General features: G+C 37.5%; 1 protein-coding gene across 1 annotated transcript in view; it reads left to right on the forward strand.

The window, feature by feature from the left end:
• Positions 1–16,342, forward strand: part of LOC106147411 (atherin-like) — a gene marked incomplete at its 5' end in the record, with an annotated part of 80,332 nt that extends 63,990 nt beyond the window's left edge. Inside the window, 2 exon segments of the mRNA XM_013508750.1 lie at positions 14,135–14,221; positions 15,798–16,342.
• Between the last annotated feature and the right edge of the window lie 768 nt (positions 16,343–17,110).

Consider the following 17,110-nt stretch of genomic DNA (forward strand, 5'->3'; position numbering starts at 1 on the left):
TTTTTTTCTAGGCTCCTTGAGTGATTTTTAGGCATTTTTGCTTTATCCAGTGTAATCGTTTTTTTTTTTAACATTCATTTGATGGACAAGTCATGTCTATAATTTTTACCTAATTATTGTCCAAAGGACGAAGGCCTCTCTCATTGCCCAAATAGCTGCTGTTGGACTAGATACTCTTATAAGAATAAATAGCTGTTTGAGGTTAGATGTGTCTGTGCCATCAGGGGTCTTCTATGCATCATAGGAGTCTCAGCACTATCCTTGGGTTCTACCTGTCAGCTGCCAGTAATATCACTGACTTCATTTGTGATAATCAAAAATATCTCCATTCATTTCAGAGATTTGTGCAGAACAAAATAGCCTCTGATTGAAGGCCTGTCATAGAAGAAATGCTTCGGGAAAGGCAGCCTATGGGGGAGAGCAAGTGACTAAGGCCAGCTTGTGTGCAGGGAGGAAGGTATGGATGGGCCATGGGCAGATGAGTGCGGCTCAGTTATCGAGCATCTGTGGAGTGCAGGCTTGAAGCAGGGTTGTTCTCCAGCACACTGTACCAGGCGGGAGCAAACTAGGATGGGGAACAACTGCAGGATGAATATAGTGGGGCTGGTGGCATGGGCTGTTCAGACACTGAGAGCTTTTCCAATAGCAGCGGCAGTTGAGATGCAGAAGGTCGTCTAGCCAACCAGGTCTTTCCATTCAAGCATTGACTGTGTACAAATCAACAGATACAGCCTCATAATGACAGATTTTTAAAAAAGTATTTATGTATTCTTTATTAGTATAGTGCATGCACAGCATATGCACAGTTAGAGTCATCTTGGAGAGTGGATACATGCCCAAAATACAGCTTGTTTCTTCTTTAAATCCCTTGCAGTAGAATGAGATGTGTCATGTGCAGGAACCTAAGAACTTCAGTGACTACAAACTTCAATGTATCATAAGCATGAGCTAAGATTAATACTATCAGCAAGAATGAAACTGGGGAAAGGGGAATTAGAGGAGAGGTGATGGACTCTTAAGGCATTCATTCTTTTAAAAATCCATTTTATACACTTTACTATTTTCTTTAGAATTAGAATTCTTTTGTAAAGTGATTTTATAGATTTGCTGAAGTGTCAGAAAACATACTTTTTCTGTATTTGTTTTCCTGATTTCATTTTTAGTGCTATATAGGTACAGAGAAGGTAAGAGTATGACTGTTCGTTTTCATTTATTATAGAGCATCATGATGAATTTTACTATATGTGTACTATATACATGTTGATTTGGTGTAATGAGATAAGTATTTTTCATGAACAGTTTGACTATTATAAAGTAATCACTATAAATATTGATATCATTACCTTTGGTCAGAAAATATAATACAATAAAGAAAATCCTATGTTTTTTAGGTCATTGTTTCTTGTAGAAAATATTTTGCTATTGTGTTAATTTTACTTATACATCATATATCATATGATTAGTTTATTATAAAAAACTACTGTAATTTAGAACTGTAAGTCAGACAAAAGAGTTTACAAGTTGAAGTTCTGCTTATACAGGGTTAGACTAACCTCTCGGGCATAACTCTGTCACCATGAAGACCAGCACAAGTGAGCAAAGGGCTGTTTAAATAGTAACACGTCCATAATAATGTTGACACACACATTATAGACACAAATAAAAATGTGTGGTTGATTTTCTCATCCCATTTTAAACATAGGAAGAAAATGCCCCTGTGGATATTTCTTTATTCTGCCTGTTTACAATCATTACTTCCTTTGGTTGGATTTTGCTTCAGCAGTAAGACAGTACAGTGTGCTTCCTGAAGCAGGGACCATCTCTCCAGGGCTGCCTCTGTGAACTTCCTAGAAAAATAATTGCAATTGATTTGTGTTTTAATTTTTTTGAATCTTCATTATGCTTGAATTTTGGACCAACCAGGAAATTGTGTTAAAAATTGAAACAAATCTCAAATGTGAAACTGGCAGTAAAATATGTTTCTTATGATAGAAGTATGATCCATTACTTGCAATGAATCTATAAATCCCATCAAACACTCCCTCTAACTGTCTTATGGTAGGTTGCCAAGCACAGGATATAAGACACCTCTTGGTTGCTTTACATATTTTTTTCAAAAGAAAGTTTTAATTGTGTTAGGATATAAGCAAAACATTTGAAGTATTCTTATGGGCATCTGGTGTTTATCTCTGTTTATGGTGGAGGAAGGTGTTTCAGAATCTTTGGAATATCACATCCAATCAAAAAGCCCCCTTTTATGGAGAAGGGATAATTTTCTCTCCCTTAGGCTTATCTCAGGGATGTGTGGAGGAGGTTATGTGCTCCAAAGATATGTAAGATCCATTTATTAATACAAATATAAATACTCATTTTATAGCAATACATTATCTCTTTGGATGTATATTAAATGATATTGCTACATCAGTAACCTAAGAAATCAGCTTTGGATGAAGAGAATCTGCCTTAGGGACTGGAGACTCCTTGTGAGTGCTGATGCCTTGCCTTTCCTATGTTATCTCCTCGACTTGTTTACATTCAAGCCATGCGTTCTGTCAGCCTCTTTGTTTTCACTGAGTGAGATCTAAGGGGTGGCTTCTTGACTTCTTGATGTTTTCCCTCCTCCTAATTTTGTATAGCTTTGGCATTTAAAAAAAAATCATTATTTCCAAATCCTGTTATTTCTGACCATGGAAAAGTAACACCCACCAGGATGCTATTTTAAAAGGTGCTTGTGTATTGCACTAGGTGCTGGACAGTAAATCAATCTGGTTACATTTTGTTCTCATTAAAATTTTGCACCCACCCTTGTTGGTAGAAGGAGAGAGTAGTCACCGTGGGAGGGAAACACCAGTATTTTCTACTTCTGTAAATACTTGGTAGTCTCTGTGTGCACGGTATAGTACATTCCGTGTTTGGTGCTTTTTTGCTTTTCAGAAAAATCCAGTGAAGACTGGATGGCATGGAATAATCTATGTACGAGACAGGAAAAATTGTAGAACTACTTGAAAATGAAAGAAACTTTAAGAGATTAGCCAAATTTTTATCATTCTTATTTTAATAGAGTTCTCGAGTAAATAAAATCTTTTATAAAATAGCAATATTTAAAATGATAATGCTGATGATAAAATGTTATTGAGGGAATTCCAATGCTATCATTGTTCATGCAAGAAATTGGAAGGTTTGAGAAGCAACTTTGCTAAAATCAGTTACCATGAGTTAGATTTTTGCTTATGCGATAAAGCCACCTTCACCACTTCAAACACCTCTACCTCTAGATTTCTTTACATACTAGGTTATTACATATTTATATTTCATTAATTAGTGATACTAGATCTTATGTGAGATTACCATATATTAAGAACTGAAAGAGAGCTCAGCTGTCCAGCTGTGGACATGAACATTGTTAGCTGCTAGCTGGCCAATTACCTTCAGCTCTCTGAGTTGTTACTGAGAGCTTGCCTAACCTGGAGACATCCAGGAATAGTTTTCAGCACTGAGGATATGTAGTCTCTGTCAACCTAGAGAAATTCACAGGCTGGCCCTGCAAATGATGTGATGCATTTTGGAATTATAGTGGTCACACTAGGAAATAAGAGAGAAAACACACTGAAGCATTTTTTCTTCTGTATATCACTGTTAAAACTAACAGGGCAAGCACAGCTGAACCTGGTTGTGTGTTTAAAATTATTGAGATGAATAGCCAGGTGTGGTGGTGCATGCCTGTAATTCAGCACTTGGGTGGCTGAGGCAGGTGGATTACCATGTGTTTGAGGCCTACCTGGAGTACATAGTGCTTGTGTCTGAGCTGAGCTGCAGAGTGAAATCCTGTCCCCCAAAAATCAGCAAAGAAATGGAGATGAACTAAGGGATGATTAGTGAGTTTAAAAAAGAAAATGACTGGAATTACCTCTTGCTAACTTTGAGATTGAAATCACCACTTTTTCCATAAAAGGGTCCTATACCACAGGTTCTTGGAGTAAATGAACAATCTTGCTGACTTTCTCGCCTCCTTGATGTCTCATTCGATCACGAATTCTAGGTTGACAAATAGGGACAACAATGAAAGAAAGGAAAGAAGGACTGAATGGGACTAGAGACGTGGAAAGAGGGAGAGGAAAAGTGACGAGCTGGAGAAGAGGAGGGTGGGGGGAGAAAGGGGCCCAGCATCTCTAGGAGATTTAAGTGTGTTAGGAAGAATGAACCAGTGGTCTAAGATGTGAATGAAAATCTCGGGTGCTGAACACACATCTAGGAACTATAAATGTGGCAGTGGTCACTGAGAACTCTGGCGCGTGCCTGCAGTCCCTGGGCCTTGGGAGGCTGGGACCAGAGTGGATTGCTTGCACCCAAGTGATATTTATTCAGTAGGACAATATTTTGGGATGAGTGACCTGGCAAGTCGATGGTCATCTTTGGTCGCAAGTTGTTTTCTCTCTGAAATGGAAAGTTCAGTAAAGTGGGCATCCTCTACTAATTGGAAAATTTTCTTCTCATGTTGTTTGTGTCGGCTGGACTAAAGGTTGGTCACTTATTGCTGTAATGATAATTAATCCAGTGTTATTACTTTAATTGGCTGTAACTAACACAGGATACATATGCTTTGATATTTTTATTTTCACCAAAGATAATAGGGCTATTAAAGTTGTAAAATCTCCAATAAAATTAGCCAGTATAAATTTTAATATTGTTGCTCTAAACTGATCAAACCACAGGTTTCTGAACTTCTCAGTTTTTCTCTTGTCAGATGGTCTTTCCTCATACTCATTAATTTTGATACTGCAGCCAACAAATCATTTAATAATTTGAGTTTTTTTCCTGTTCGTTTAATGTAAAACAGGAACTTGAAAAGATACTTTGCCTGTCTTTACTATTTTAATGTTGCTTTTACCCTTCTCCTAAAATGTCAAACCTATTTTTTAGAGCATTTAAGGGGCTGTACTTGCTGTTTTATGTTCATGTATTTCATAAGAAGTAAGAGATCTGGCTTTGGTTGCTTCATTTCTGTTAGTTGCCTTTAAAACAATTATAATTAACCTTCCTCAGTTAAATAAAGAAAAATGAAGTTCTTGATAAAATCCTTCAGATTTCTTTTAGGAGAAAACATTCACTTGATGAAAAGTCTGTATCTGAAAACTTTTGCAGCAAAGAGTAGATAAAAAGTTTTGGTTCAAAAATATCACTCATGTAATGTGGGACACAGAGATCTGTTCTGCGCAATCCTCCTTTACTGTGTGCTTTTAACTCCTAAAGTCCATTCGGTGCCAGGTCGTCAGTGCCCAGGAAATACCCATAAACCGTGATGTTTTCCCAAAATGTATTTTCCTGCCTGTCACTTAGCTGATGCTGGATGCAATAATCATATGTAAAGGTGTAACAGTATACTATATCAGTTCTACAGAACTAAAAAAATAAACGCTGGAGTTTTCAAACTAACATCCAGTTCCGTACCTGGAAATTGGCAGGCACACAGACGATACTAGTAAAATAGACCTGGGTATTTATTGAGAAACATGTTGCTCAGAGAATAGATTTGGCACAGGAAGAAGTACTATTCCATAATTTGCTGTTCAGAACAGTGCTCTAAGCCAATGTCATTCCAACCTCACTAGCGTAATTTTGTTTTGAAAGTATGAAAACTGGGGCAAGCATCTTCACACCAGAAAAACACAAATAAATCACCGTACATTTGTACTTTAAAGTTATGGTTGGCTCCTGATTTTTTCAAATAAATTCTAGTCACCAAAAACAAACCTGCAGCTAAATTCTGCGTTTAGCATATCAGGAGAGAAATGCAATTAATTAGAAGAACAGGCTGTTTGGAGCATTGGAAGTTCATCTCAACACTGCAGATTGTTGTTTCTCATGGTACCATTATGGTTCATGAAATCAGAACATAGATGATGAACAGTAGAAACACAGATTCCAAGGCCCATCTCCCTGCTTGTATACAATACTTGGGTCATACCCTGATATCTACATTTGCAACTGGTTCTCCCAGGAAGTCTTAAGCTACATGAAGTGAAATAGCAATCTCCATGGAAGATACATAGTATGGGTTTACTTGGGCAGCCCTTGTGGGAATAAATTAGATGTCACTGCATTTGTTTTCTGTTCAAGAAAATAATGTAATGTCCGGGATATTTGTTTTAGATTCTAATTTTCTGTGCTTTTAAGTATCTGGTTTTTAGTTTAGAGCTAAGGAAGAGAAGAGGGGAGGGAAAAGGAATATATGAAACTCGTCTTTGACATCACATCTAAAATGCCCAGATATGGCTTTCTCCCTGTGCCTGTGTGCACAGACAGTGAGAGGAGGTGAGATAAGCATGTTAGGCAGGGAGGAAGTGTGGAACGGTACATGGTGAGCTTAGAAGTCTTTATTTCATTCTATAGGCAGCTGTGAGCCACTGAAGGTGGAGCAGGGGAGTTAGATGATCAAAGTTTGTCTTCAAAAAGTAAGGGAAGAAAGTCAAACTATCAAGTGGGCTACAGTGGAGAGGGCAAAATGTTTGAAACTGCAAGAGATTTTTGTTTGCATTCATGAAAAGGGAAGGCCTATGCATGCCTAGACTCAACAGAGAGCAAAGGGCTAGTTACCAGTTAGAGGATGAAAACAAACTGGCCCCTGATCAGAAAAACACCCTGTGAGCAGATTCTACTCAAAACCATAGATATCATCCCTTCTCATAACACTTCCAGGTCACTGTGGGAGGGCAGCTTCTTTCTTCCAGATATGTTCTGTGTTACTGAGCTGGCATCCTGCTTAGTATTCTCAAGGCTCATGTTAGTTGACTCAGCAAGCTTGGAACATTCTGTTGGGATGGGATAGTTTTCCAGGGAGGCTATGGTGAGACACTACCTTGGCTCGACTTTTGTTTTGATTATAGAGGAGTCTGTTTGTTTGATAGCTTCTTAATGGATTCGTTTGGCCACCGACTGTCAGTGTACGTGGTTGTCAGTGTATACATCACCACAGTGGGATAGAGCCCAACAGTAGTGAGTGGACTCTTCCCCCAGCAGGAAGTCCGAGTTCTCCACAAGTTGCAGCCTCATCATTCTTTTGATGAGAAATGTAAGACAATTCATTCTTTCTTTCATTTCTCAGGGATCACGTGACCACTGTGGGCCACTTGCTGGCAAAGATGTTAGAACTATGGAATTATGAAAGAGGAATTTTCAAAGTCTGATACAGAGAGACAAGCTCTTTATAGTCTATGCATATACATACTGTGTATGTATAAATATACAGAGATAATGTACATGCATAAAATATACAGATAGTATGTATACATCTATGTACAAGTATGTGGCTATATATAGATATTATATATGTATATATAATATATACAGAAATACATAGATATGTATAAAGAAAGTGTTTCTCATAGTTACAAAGACAGAGAATAGGTGTGATATTTAAGCTTAACATTATGGCCATTCTTATAAAATTATGATATACAGTATATTAACCACTGTTATTCTCTTATGAAGTTTTGTTTCTTTCATAGAAGCAAGATGAATGTTTTATATTAAAATAAAGAAATTAAAAGATATATAGAGACAAGCATGGCCATTGCTAAATACCGGTTGCCATAGTTTTTAGGGTAAACTAACAGGTCCATTTCGCCATGAGAAATGGTGTTCCATGAGAAATGGTGTTCCATTTCCATCGGTGTTCCTCTCACCTCCTGATGGATGTGTGTGATTCTAACAGCACCTGACACATTCCAAGGCCCACTCTGTCCGAGAATTTCCTCCCTCACTCTTTCTGCCTCCAGGAAACTTCTCTGATCCCTCATTTGTCTGGTTCACCTCCGCACATCCTTCAGAGGTTACCTAGAACTGCTGTTTCTCCGAAGAGTCCTTCACTGTCCTCTGAGACTAGATGTTCACCCTTTGCTATATATTCTCATTGTTCCCTGTGTTCTGCCTTCACATCACTCATCAAGAGTAGAGTTGATTTTCTTCATAATTTTTGCTTAATTTTTGTTTCACTGAGGAAACTTCCACACATTGCCTAGCCCCTTAATGCACATTTTTAAATATAATTGAGTGAACCAGTTATAAAGTGGTAGGTACAATAACTGAATATAGATAAGGACAGAAGAGGAATATGTCAAAGTCTACCTGGAGGAATCAGGGAATGTCTTGATACCAATACTTTAAACCGAATTTCTACTAACATCACAAAATAATGACTTCTGTCTCTTCAAGCTTCTAAGTCAACATCCACAAACTAAACTCTATTAACCACATAGTATTTACTATGACGGTAAAAGTCAGTGCTGTTTTAGAAAAATTTTTATTAAAAAAAGGAAAATGGTTTTGAATGTAAATCTTATAAGCAAATAAAATAACATTTTAAATTAATGGACATTTTCCTAGAGAGTAATTACATAGTGGTTATATCTTATGTTTGATCAGTTTATACATAATCTTTTCTCATATGGAATAAACATTCTACTATCTGATTTAATGACTTGAACACATTTCTTAATAACTAGTGTTATTATTTGCTTCATTTGGTCTTAATTTTGTATTAATGCACCTGATTGAAGTTATTTATCTTATTTTAAAAATATATTTAAAATATATGTGTTTTGTACACCAGTTCAAACGTGTTCCAATCAAGCTGTGCATTTTCAACTTTCATATTCTATCACCCTTTGTATCAATAATGGCCTTTATGATTTTTATTCTTTACCAATTTGCCTGTTTGTTACACTTCATTAACATAGTTAATTGAGAAAATTACAATCTAAATCTGTGAAGTTGGAGTAATTAGCTACTCTCAACAGAGTTAGAATCTGAAGAATCTTTTTAGAACATTAATTGGACAATGTATGAAAGCGTAATCATGCTGCATAGTAAAAGCAAATTCATTACAAACATTGTCCTAGGTTATCAAATACATGTCATTTATTAAAGATTGGCATTAAAACAATAAAATTGACAGGTAAATAAAGATAATCGGATTTACATTGTGTGTGTGTGTGTGTGTGTGTATGTGTGTGCATGTACTCATGCATGCTTATGTGTTTGTGTTTTGAGAAGGCTCCGTCTTTTGAGAATTTCACAAATATTCAAAAAGACTTGAGATTTCTTGGTTATATAGCAATTGATAGAAATCAAGGAATTGATTGTGGAGCACACAGTAAAAAAAACCAAGTTTGTGAGAATCCCTGAAAGAGGGCTTCCTAGGGGACGTTTCTGATAAAACAATGACAATGTGACCTCATGCATTTGTAGGGGTGCAGGACATGGCTTAAATTTAGTATCACAGTAGTAGGATAAATACGTCATCTATGGTTCCCAATGAACACATTAACTTACTTAATAAGATAATAGTGGAAGAGTATTCGAAACTAGGTAAGTTAGCAAGCTAATATCTGATACAAAAGTAGCTTAGGCAATACGAATTATGAAATTTTAAGATATTTTAATGATATTACTTATGTAAATATAACTACTGCACAGTGGTTTTCATTTTGATATAACAGTCTCCATGCCTTCATTACATACATATTTTTACATTGTTGAAATCATAGTTTATGCACCATTTTATATTTTGCATTTCTTGCTTAACTGTACATCATAAACACTTTGTCCACTTCTGTAGTTAGAATAATTGTAGCAGTATAAAATCCATTATGTTGATCTATTGCATTGCACTACATCATTGCATTATTGTTTCATGCTTAGACTGTTTCCTTTATTTTGGTCTTAGTAATGCTGCAATAAATACTGTTGTACATACACAGCTTTTCTTCCATGCAATTATTTTTGGAGTACATAGTCACCAAAATAGATTCATTGGACTAAAGGGTTAGAACATTTTTATGATTCTTGGTGCTTTGGTTTTCTACTTTTCAGGTCCTGCCAATTTTACTCTGCCATCAAGTTACTCATCACCCTGGTCATGATAGCTGCTTTTCTCCTAACTGTGCCAAGAGTAGGTTTAATCATTAGAAATGCTTTTCTTAATTTTATAGGCTTAAAATGATGTTTTCAGATGGATTCAATTATGGTTTCTGTCATCCTTTGAAGATGATCATCTTCTTAATATGCTAAATATTTGTATTTCCACTTAGGCGAATTATATGTTTCTCTTATTTGGCTTTTTAGCTAATGAAACTCTTTTCTTTCCCAAATAATAAGAATTATTCTTATGAAAACATTTTATGTTATCACTGAAAAAGTATTAGCATAAGAACAAACCAAGTGACTTTTCCTGTTCTTTGCATGTGAAGCCTGAGTATTTCGTAATACGTAGAAAATAGGTCTATGTGCTGTTGTGTCAGCATGAAATGGCCAGTTGTGGGTCTGCCTATGTGTATGCCTCACTCTGCCGGTTGCTGACTCACACCAAAACAAACTTTAACATCTTTTACAGGAGAAGATACATATACTTGAAAAAATAATCTATGACTGATGCACACAAATCATAAGTTGAAATAAAGCAAATTTGCCTTACAGTAGAGACACCATGAACACGTTTCCCTGTAGATTTTTCTTGAAGCATAAGACATGCAGAATTTATTTTTCTTTATTCAGTTCAGTAAACACTTCATAAAAATAACATATTGATTGCTGGGAAGGATACTAAAATGAAGTAGGTTGTGATTTTAGCTTTGGACAAGTGTTCAATATAACAGGGGAGATAAAATATACATACAAATAGCAGGAATAGAGTTATGAGACTGGAGGATAAATAGATTTTATTTACATATAGAAGCAAAGGAGAATTTGACTTGGGTGGGAGGTATGCAGGGCCCATTTACCAGGTGAAAAAAGGAACCCTGAGGAGAAAGAACAAGAGGTAAGTCTGAGCAACAGGCACCAGGAAGGAGACTGGAGGGAGATGCAATCCCTGACACCCACAAGTTAAAGGAGGAGAGGTTTATTTTGGCTTGCAGTTTGTAAAAGTTTCAGTCTACAGTGGGCTGGCTCTGACACATGGCAGCATGACAAAGGGATAGGGCAGTGGAGAAATGGCTCATGGGTTGGCAGCTGGAAGCAGAGAGAGACCAAGGGAGGAGCGAAGGGGAGAGACCCTTCCAGGCCAAGTCCCCAGTGAGCCACCTCCTCCGCCATGCTTCACTCCATGCTATAATCTCATCAGTAAACTAATCAATTGACGAGTGTCACGGCCCCATGATCCAATCACCTCCCCAAAGCCTCACTTACAAGTGTAGTAGGCTTTGGGGGACATCTAGATAGAAACCATAGCAAACTTCGAGACAGTAAAGTATCCTGTTGTTGCTTTCACCCTTACACATTTTTTTCCCAAGAGTGTTCTGTAAATTGTTTGTAGGTGTGAGAATGAATAACACGTTTTAGTGGAGAAGTACTGGATGGACAGACATGAAGCTAGATTTCAGTGACAGAATACCAGGTTCTCAAGGGTCAGTAAATCCCCCGTCTGGGGTGTGGCTTTCCCACATGTAAAATGGAAAGAATAGACTACATATTTCCAATGCTTTCAATTTGAACCTTTTAAGGTGTGTTTTGAGACACTTTCAGGAGGTATTTTCTTACAAAATGTATCTTCCCCATGTACCTGGAATTCTGTCATAAGAATTTCATTTCTTTGTATTGCAGCTTTTAAATGTTCAGTAATTCCTCTTCCAAGTGGAAATAACCCAAGGGTGGTACAGTGAATTTTTGTCGTTGTGAGTGCAACAGGACTTAATAATATTAACTACCCTTTCACCTGATAGCTGGAGAAGGAGGAGGAAAAATATATCATGTGAAAGTGATTTTTTTTTGACAAGACAGAGTTATAGTAAAAATAATACAGCAAAACAATTATATAGGACTTACCATGTTCTTTCCTATGCACATTGTCACTTAATCCCTATAACAATTTTACAAATTTTGCACTAATATAATCCTCACTTCACGGATAAAGATTGTGAAGCAGTGATACTTACTTACCTCCTTAGTATCTTAGAGGAAGAGCCAGGATTTGAACACAGGAAGTCTGACTGAGTTTGCATACATTTAGCCACCACGTGACAGTCCCCCCACCCCAGAGTATGTGTGGACAGGTACATCTGCAGCCTTGGAGTCTGTCTATAGAAAACGCAAGAAGCTCATTCTCCATGGGAAAGGAGTTTGGAAAACATGAAAATATGCCCATGGCACTCTTGCAACCTCAACATTTTTCTCTGGAGTGTCACGCTCAGAAGTATAAGTGATGAAAAAAATATAAACCTTTCCCTTACCTGGACTGTATTTTAAAATGTAGAAATGTAGTTATACAGCTGTGGTGTGCATTGATTTCAGTTGCAGGGCTTTGCAGGTGGATGGATGTGGTTGTTATATTGAGCTCTTGTTATTACAAGACTAGAATGTCTAAGCACGGTGGCTGTGAGACTTCGCAGCGCCACTTAGATTTTTTAGTCTCTGGGTCATGTTTGGGGCCCATGTTCTTTATGTGCTTCCTGTCCCTGTTCGTTGAAAAGTCAAGCTTTAATGAAAGTCCTAATCTTTTACTGGTGCCCATTGTGAGACAGTGTTTCAATACAATAACTTCGAAATCTCCCCTGCCCCTTACTCCCCCCTGTCTCTATGTCTCTATGTCTCTGTCTTTTTTCTGTCTTCTCCTCTTTGGCTCTTTGACCTAGCTGACAGGCAGTGTTAGAAAAAAAGAGTATCCCATTTCCAATATGCAGAGGTGATTTGGTGATCGATGGACAAAGTTCCTGTGGATGTGTGTTACGGTTTAATCTCTAGATGTGCCCCCAGAGCCTCATGCACTCCTAGATGGGCCTTTTGGAAGGTGATTGGTCATGGGGGCATGCTACATATTAGTGGAATAGTGCGCTGATGATTTTACAGCTAAATGTGATGTTGGGAGAGGGAGCCTGTTGAAGGAGGTGGGTCCCTGAGGCCATGGCCTGGAAGAGCATCTCCCTCCCCTGCCTCTCTCTTCCCTCTCGTGTTCTCTCCTTCGCCATTCTCCTCTGCTGTGGTCCTTGGGGACAGCTGACTATGGACTGAAAAGTGAGCTCAAATAAACCTCTCCTCCTTTGCATTTCAGGTGTCAGGTATTATGTCTCTGCTACAAGAAAACGACTAAGGCAATGTGCGTTGTGATTTATCTTCCTTACAAATGAAAGGGTTATTATTATCTCATCCTAGCATTTATACTCCAAGTGACTACTGCCTGGGAGATTCCTTTGTTGAAAGGAAGCTGGAACGTGGTTGAAATCACTGCTTTAAGAATACATGGATCAGGGATTCAGTCACTAGCCTTGTTCTTAAGGTTCTGTGTGTCACACACAAGAAGGAGCTGACACTCCTATCGACCCTGTAAGCTTGTTGTAAAGCTTAAGTGGATAATACATGTAAATTGCCAGGCCCAGCAGTACAGTAAGTAGTTGATAAATCTTAGCCTTTGATGGTAGTGACAGTAATAATAATAGAAATACTATTAAAAGCAAATGCCAGTAAAAACAATAGAACAACTCCTGAGTAAATAACCCAAGTATACTCTAAACTTAAATTTATCACTTTTAAATAGACAAAACGTACTAGGTAAATTTTAAGAACACGAATGCGTATCTCACGTCTTTAGAAGCTCATTCTCTTTGACCCAGTTATTTCACATCTTGGATTCTATTGTAAGTTAATTATGAGGGATTAAGGCAAAGGATTACCTACTGGAATAGTCACTGAAATGTTATTTTTAACAGTGACAATTAGAGTCTAACTATCAAGCCATAGAAGAATGTTTTAATATATCAGAGCAGAACTTTGATATGAGGGGATATTCTTTTATAGACTATTAAAAGATGTTAAGAATAATATATAATGACAAAGACTAGTATTTATTGTTTAATATTTTAGCAAAGACAAGATCTTATTATGATTGTAATCCTGTTAAATATATTCATGTTAATAAAATATGTGAAATAAGTATATATATTTCCTTAGCTAAAGGTGGAAGATACAGATGTAAATGATAATGCCTACTTTAGAGGGATTTTATGAATACTGTGTGATTATTACGACATGGCTGACATGTATTAGCTGTGTTGTTAGATGTTGGTTAAATTCAATTTATTTTCTAAGTTTTACTGAAGCTTTAGTATACACTAGTCATTCTTTACTAATAATCATTATGTTCCAGGCCCTGAGTGAGATGCTGTGGATACAGAAATGATTAAACAAGACTGCTGAGCATATATAGCTCACAATCCAATGAAGAGAGAGGAGGGTATGTAAATACATAAAAGAATACTGTACTTAGAGCTCTCTTTCAAAATTTTGAAATCAGCTCCTATGGCATGAATCATGTGTAGTCAAAATAATCAGGACCATAGCCACTCAGTATGTACCTTTGGATGAATTTTTGAAAAGTGGCCACTTTCTGGAAAAAATGAATTATAGTAAGTTACCTCATCATTTCCTTGAGATAAGCTGAGCTGGGAGCAGTTGTTTACTTGTACCCAGATGCCCTGAAAATACCCTTGAGCCATCTTGAAATTGACCATGAAGCACAGTAAATAAGATTTGGTGTCTGTAAATCTGGACAAGAATTACTTTGCACACTGAGGTTTGAACTAGTCCTGAACAAGATTAAATGACAGAACAAAAGAACAATCCATAGGCAGCTGTCTGGATAACCCATAGCCCTGAGTGAGGAGATGGTAGAGAATCCCAAAGTGTTTCTGATCAGCTGTAGCTTCTCTGTTACATTTCAATATTAAGCCTAGGTAACTTGAATGTACAGTTTGTTTTGTTCTTTATGAGCATTTTATAAGAAACTGTATCAGCAAGCATCTGATCCAGGGACTCCCTTAGAGTAGATGTTTACTAAATACTAGCTGATCCAAATCTCATCCTCTCTTGGTCCTTTCTGCACACTGTGCTTTCAAAAGTTATCAAAATGAAAAGTGCTTCCTTCCTGTTTTACCCAGAGGTGCTGTTTTGCTGAATATATGAATAGCTATTACTTATTGTCCCTTGATGATTATATTACCCAGAATTATCCAGAAGTAAAGGACCAATAGGATATTATCTATCTATCTATATATCTATGTATGTATGTATGTATCTATGTATCTATCTATCTAAGGAATTTTTATTATGAGGCATTAGTGCCTATGATCATGAAAGCTGAGAAGTCCCACCTTCTGCCTTCTGGCAGCTGGAAACACAGAACAACTTGTGATGTCATTTAGTCTGGATGCGGAGACACTGAGATCTTCCACCTCCAATAGTGAAGCAGAAAGAAAAGGAACAAATTCTTTTTTTCTCCACATTTTGTCCTGTTTGGGCTGCCAGTGGACTGGGAAGCACAGTCTACCAAGTTCACTGATTCAGACAAACTAATTCCATCTGGAACATTTTGACAGGTACAACAGAAACAATATTGAATAATGATGATGATGATGATGATGTATAATCTGGGAATCCCATGGTCCAGTGAGGCTGACATATGAAATTAACCATCATTGTCATCTGTTTCCTGTCTTCCAAACTTGGAGCTGAATGGTAGCTCTTTGGCGATACAGTGTACAGTAGCACAGAATGCTGAGTAAAATGCTAAGGTGCCCCAGAGAGCTACGGATTAGTTTCTTGTGCCTAGCTGCACGTTCACTCTTTTGCTGTACATTTCAGAAGTAGCCAAGGGCTACAAACATTGCATTTGGTATGTGAGAGAAAGGATCTCCGGGCACTTTGTTCTGCATGCTATCATTACTAGTCTGCCTGTATCTAACCGTCTCCTTCAGGGAGTTCAGAACCGTGCAGCAGCAAATTCACATTTGAAGTTCTTTCTCTAATCCCAGATTACCACATGAGGACGGCAGGAGCAGACTGAAGGAGAAAGCCTCTTAGGGGGAAGAAGTCATTAGCCTGTCATGAGTCGCCAGGACTTGATGGAAAGTCAGATTAGGAAGGATTTAAGCTGCAGTGGAAAGCCTGGTGCAGTGCCTCGGGAGCATTCATCTTGAATATTTCCACTCCACTAACATTGTCCAGTAGTATTTTAACATTCAACAAAAATAGGCAGCCAGTCTTCAAGAAATGATATATGTTTTTGGAAAAAAAGCAAATTGAATTACAGGTGGACTATAGGGCTATCGTCCTGCACAGAAATCCTGTGTGAACGGAAGGGACCAAGAATGTTGAGATTCACACCCGAACATTTCATGTGACAACTGGATTCACCTCTTATGCCTCTGCTTCCTCACCTGTAAAATGGGGACCATAGTAGCATCTGCCATCTGGAGCTTTTTAGAGAATAAGTGAGCTAACACTTAAAATCTGGCAAACGCTCAGCACTGGATAAATGTCAGGTGTTATTATTATTAATGTTATCATGATTGATAAAAGTTGGCTGGTATTTGTGTATGTGTTCATTATCCAATCTCCCATTATTAAAGCCTTTCTGCTCTTAAATACTTGAGAAAATAGTTATTTGTAAAGGAGTAAATTGTTACAGGAAAAATAAATGTTTCACTTTTTATGCACCATAATTTACTTGTTCAGTTTTTTTCGTTTGAAAAATGATGATATATCATAACATTTGCAGAGTACTTTCACATGCATTGTTCAGCAAAGGTTCTGGGAAATTAGGTTCACTAATCCAGGGCTTCCCAACTAGTGAGCAGGATAAGCCCTGCCTTCCCATGTCACATTGCGGACACATCACTCTAGCGGTTATGCCAAGTTTTATGAAAATAAAAACCAGTCAGATACCAGTGGCACCAAGACCTCCTGTAATCCACACCATTCTATTCCTAGTCATTCATGATTAATGTACTTCTGTGAAAGTAGAGAAGAGATAGGAGGAATGAAGGTAATAAAGAGTGGAGAAAGAGAAGTCAACCTCCTCTAGGCTTAGAAGACTTGCAGACTTCATTAGCAGCTAAGCAGCATGGGGAAAGGTTCCCACACACTGACTTCATCTTTTTGCTCCCGCGAACGAGGTGTTCTAGACATAAAAATAGAGAAAAGGCGAGAACATGTGTTCAGAGGTAAATGGTGCACCGCATTATACCGTTCTGGTGAGGTTTTCTAATTTATTCAGAATTAACATTTTGATTGTGAAGCAACTGCTTGGTCTAGGGGATCTTTGGATTAGACCATATTGTTCCCA

Source organism: Chinchilla lanigera, unplaced genomic scaffold, assembly GCF_000276665.1.
Source record: "Chinchilla lanigera isolate Chin_1 unplaced genomic scaffold, ChiLan1.0 scaffold00007, whole genome shotgun sequence".
In the NCBI taxonomy this organism is placed as follows: Eukaryota; Metazoa; Chordata; class Mammalia; order Rodentia; family Chinchillidae; genus Chinchilla; species Chinchilla lanigera.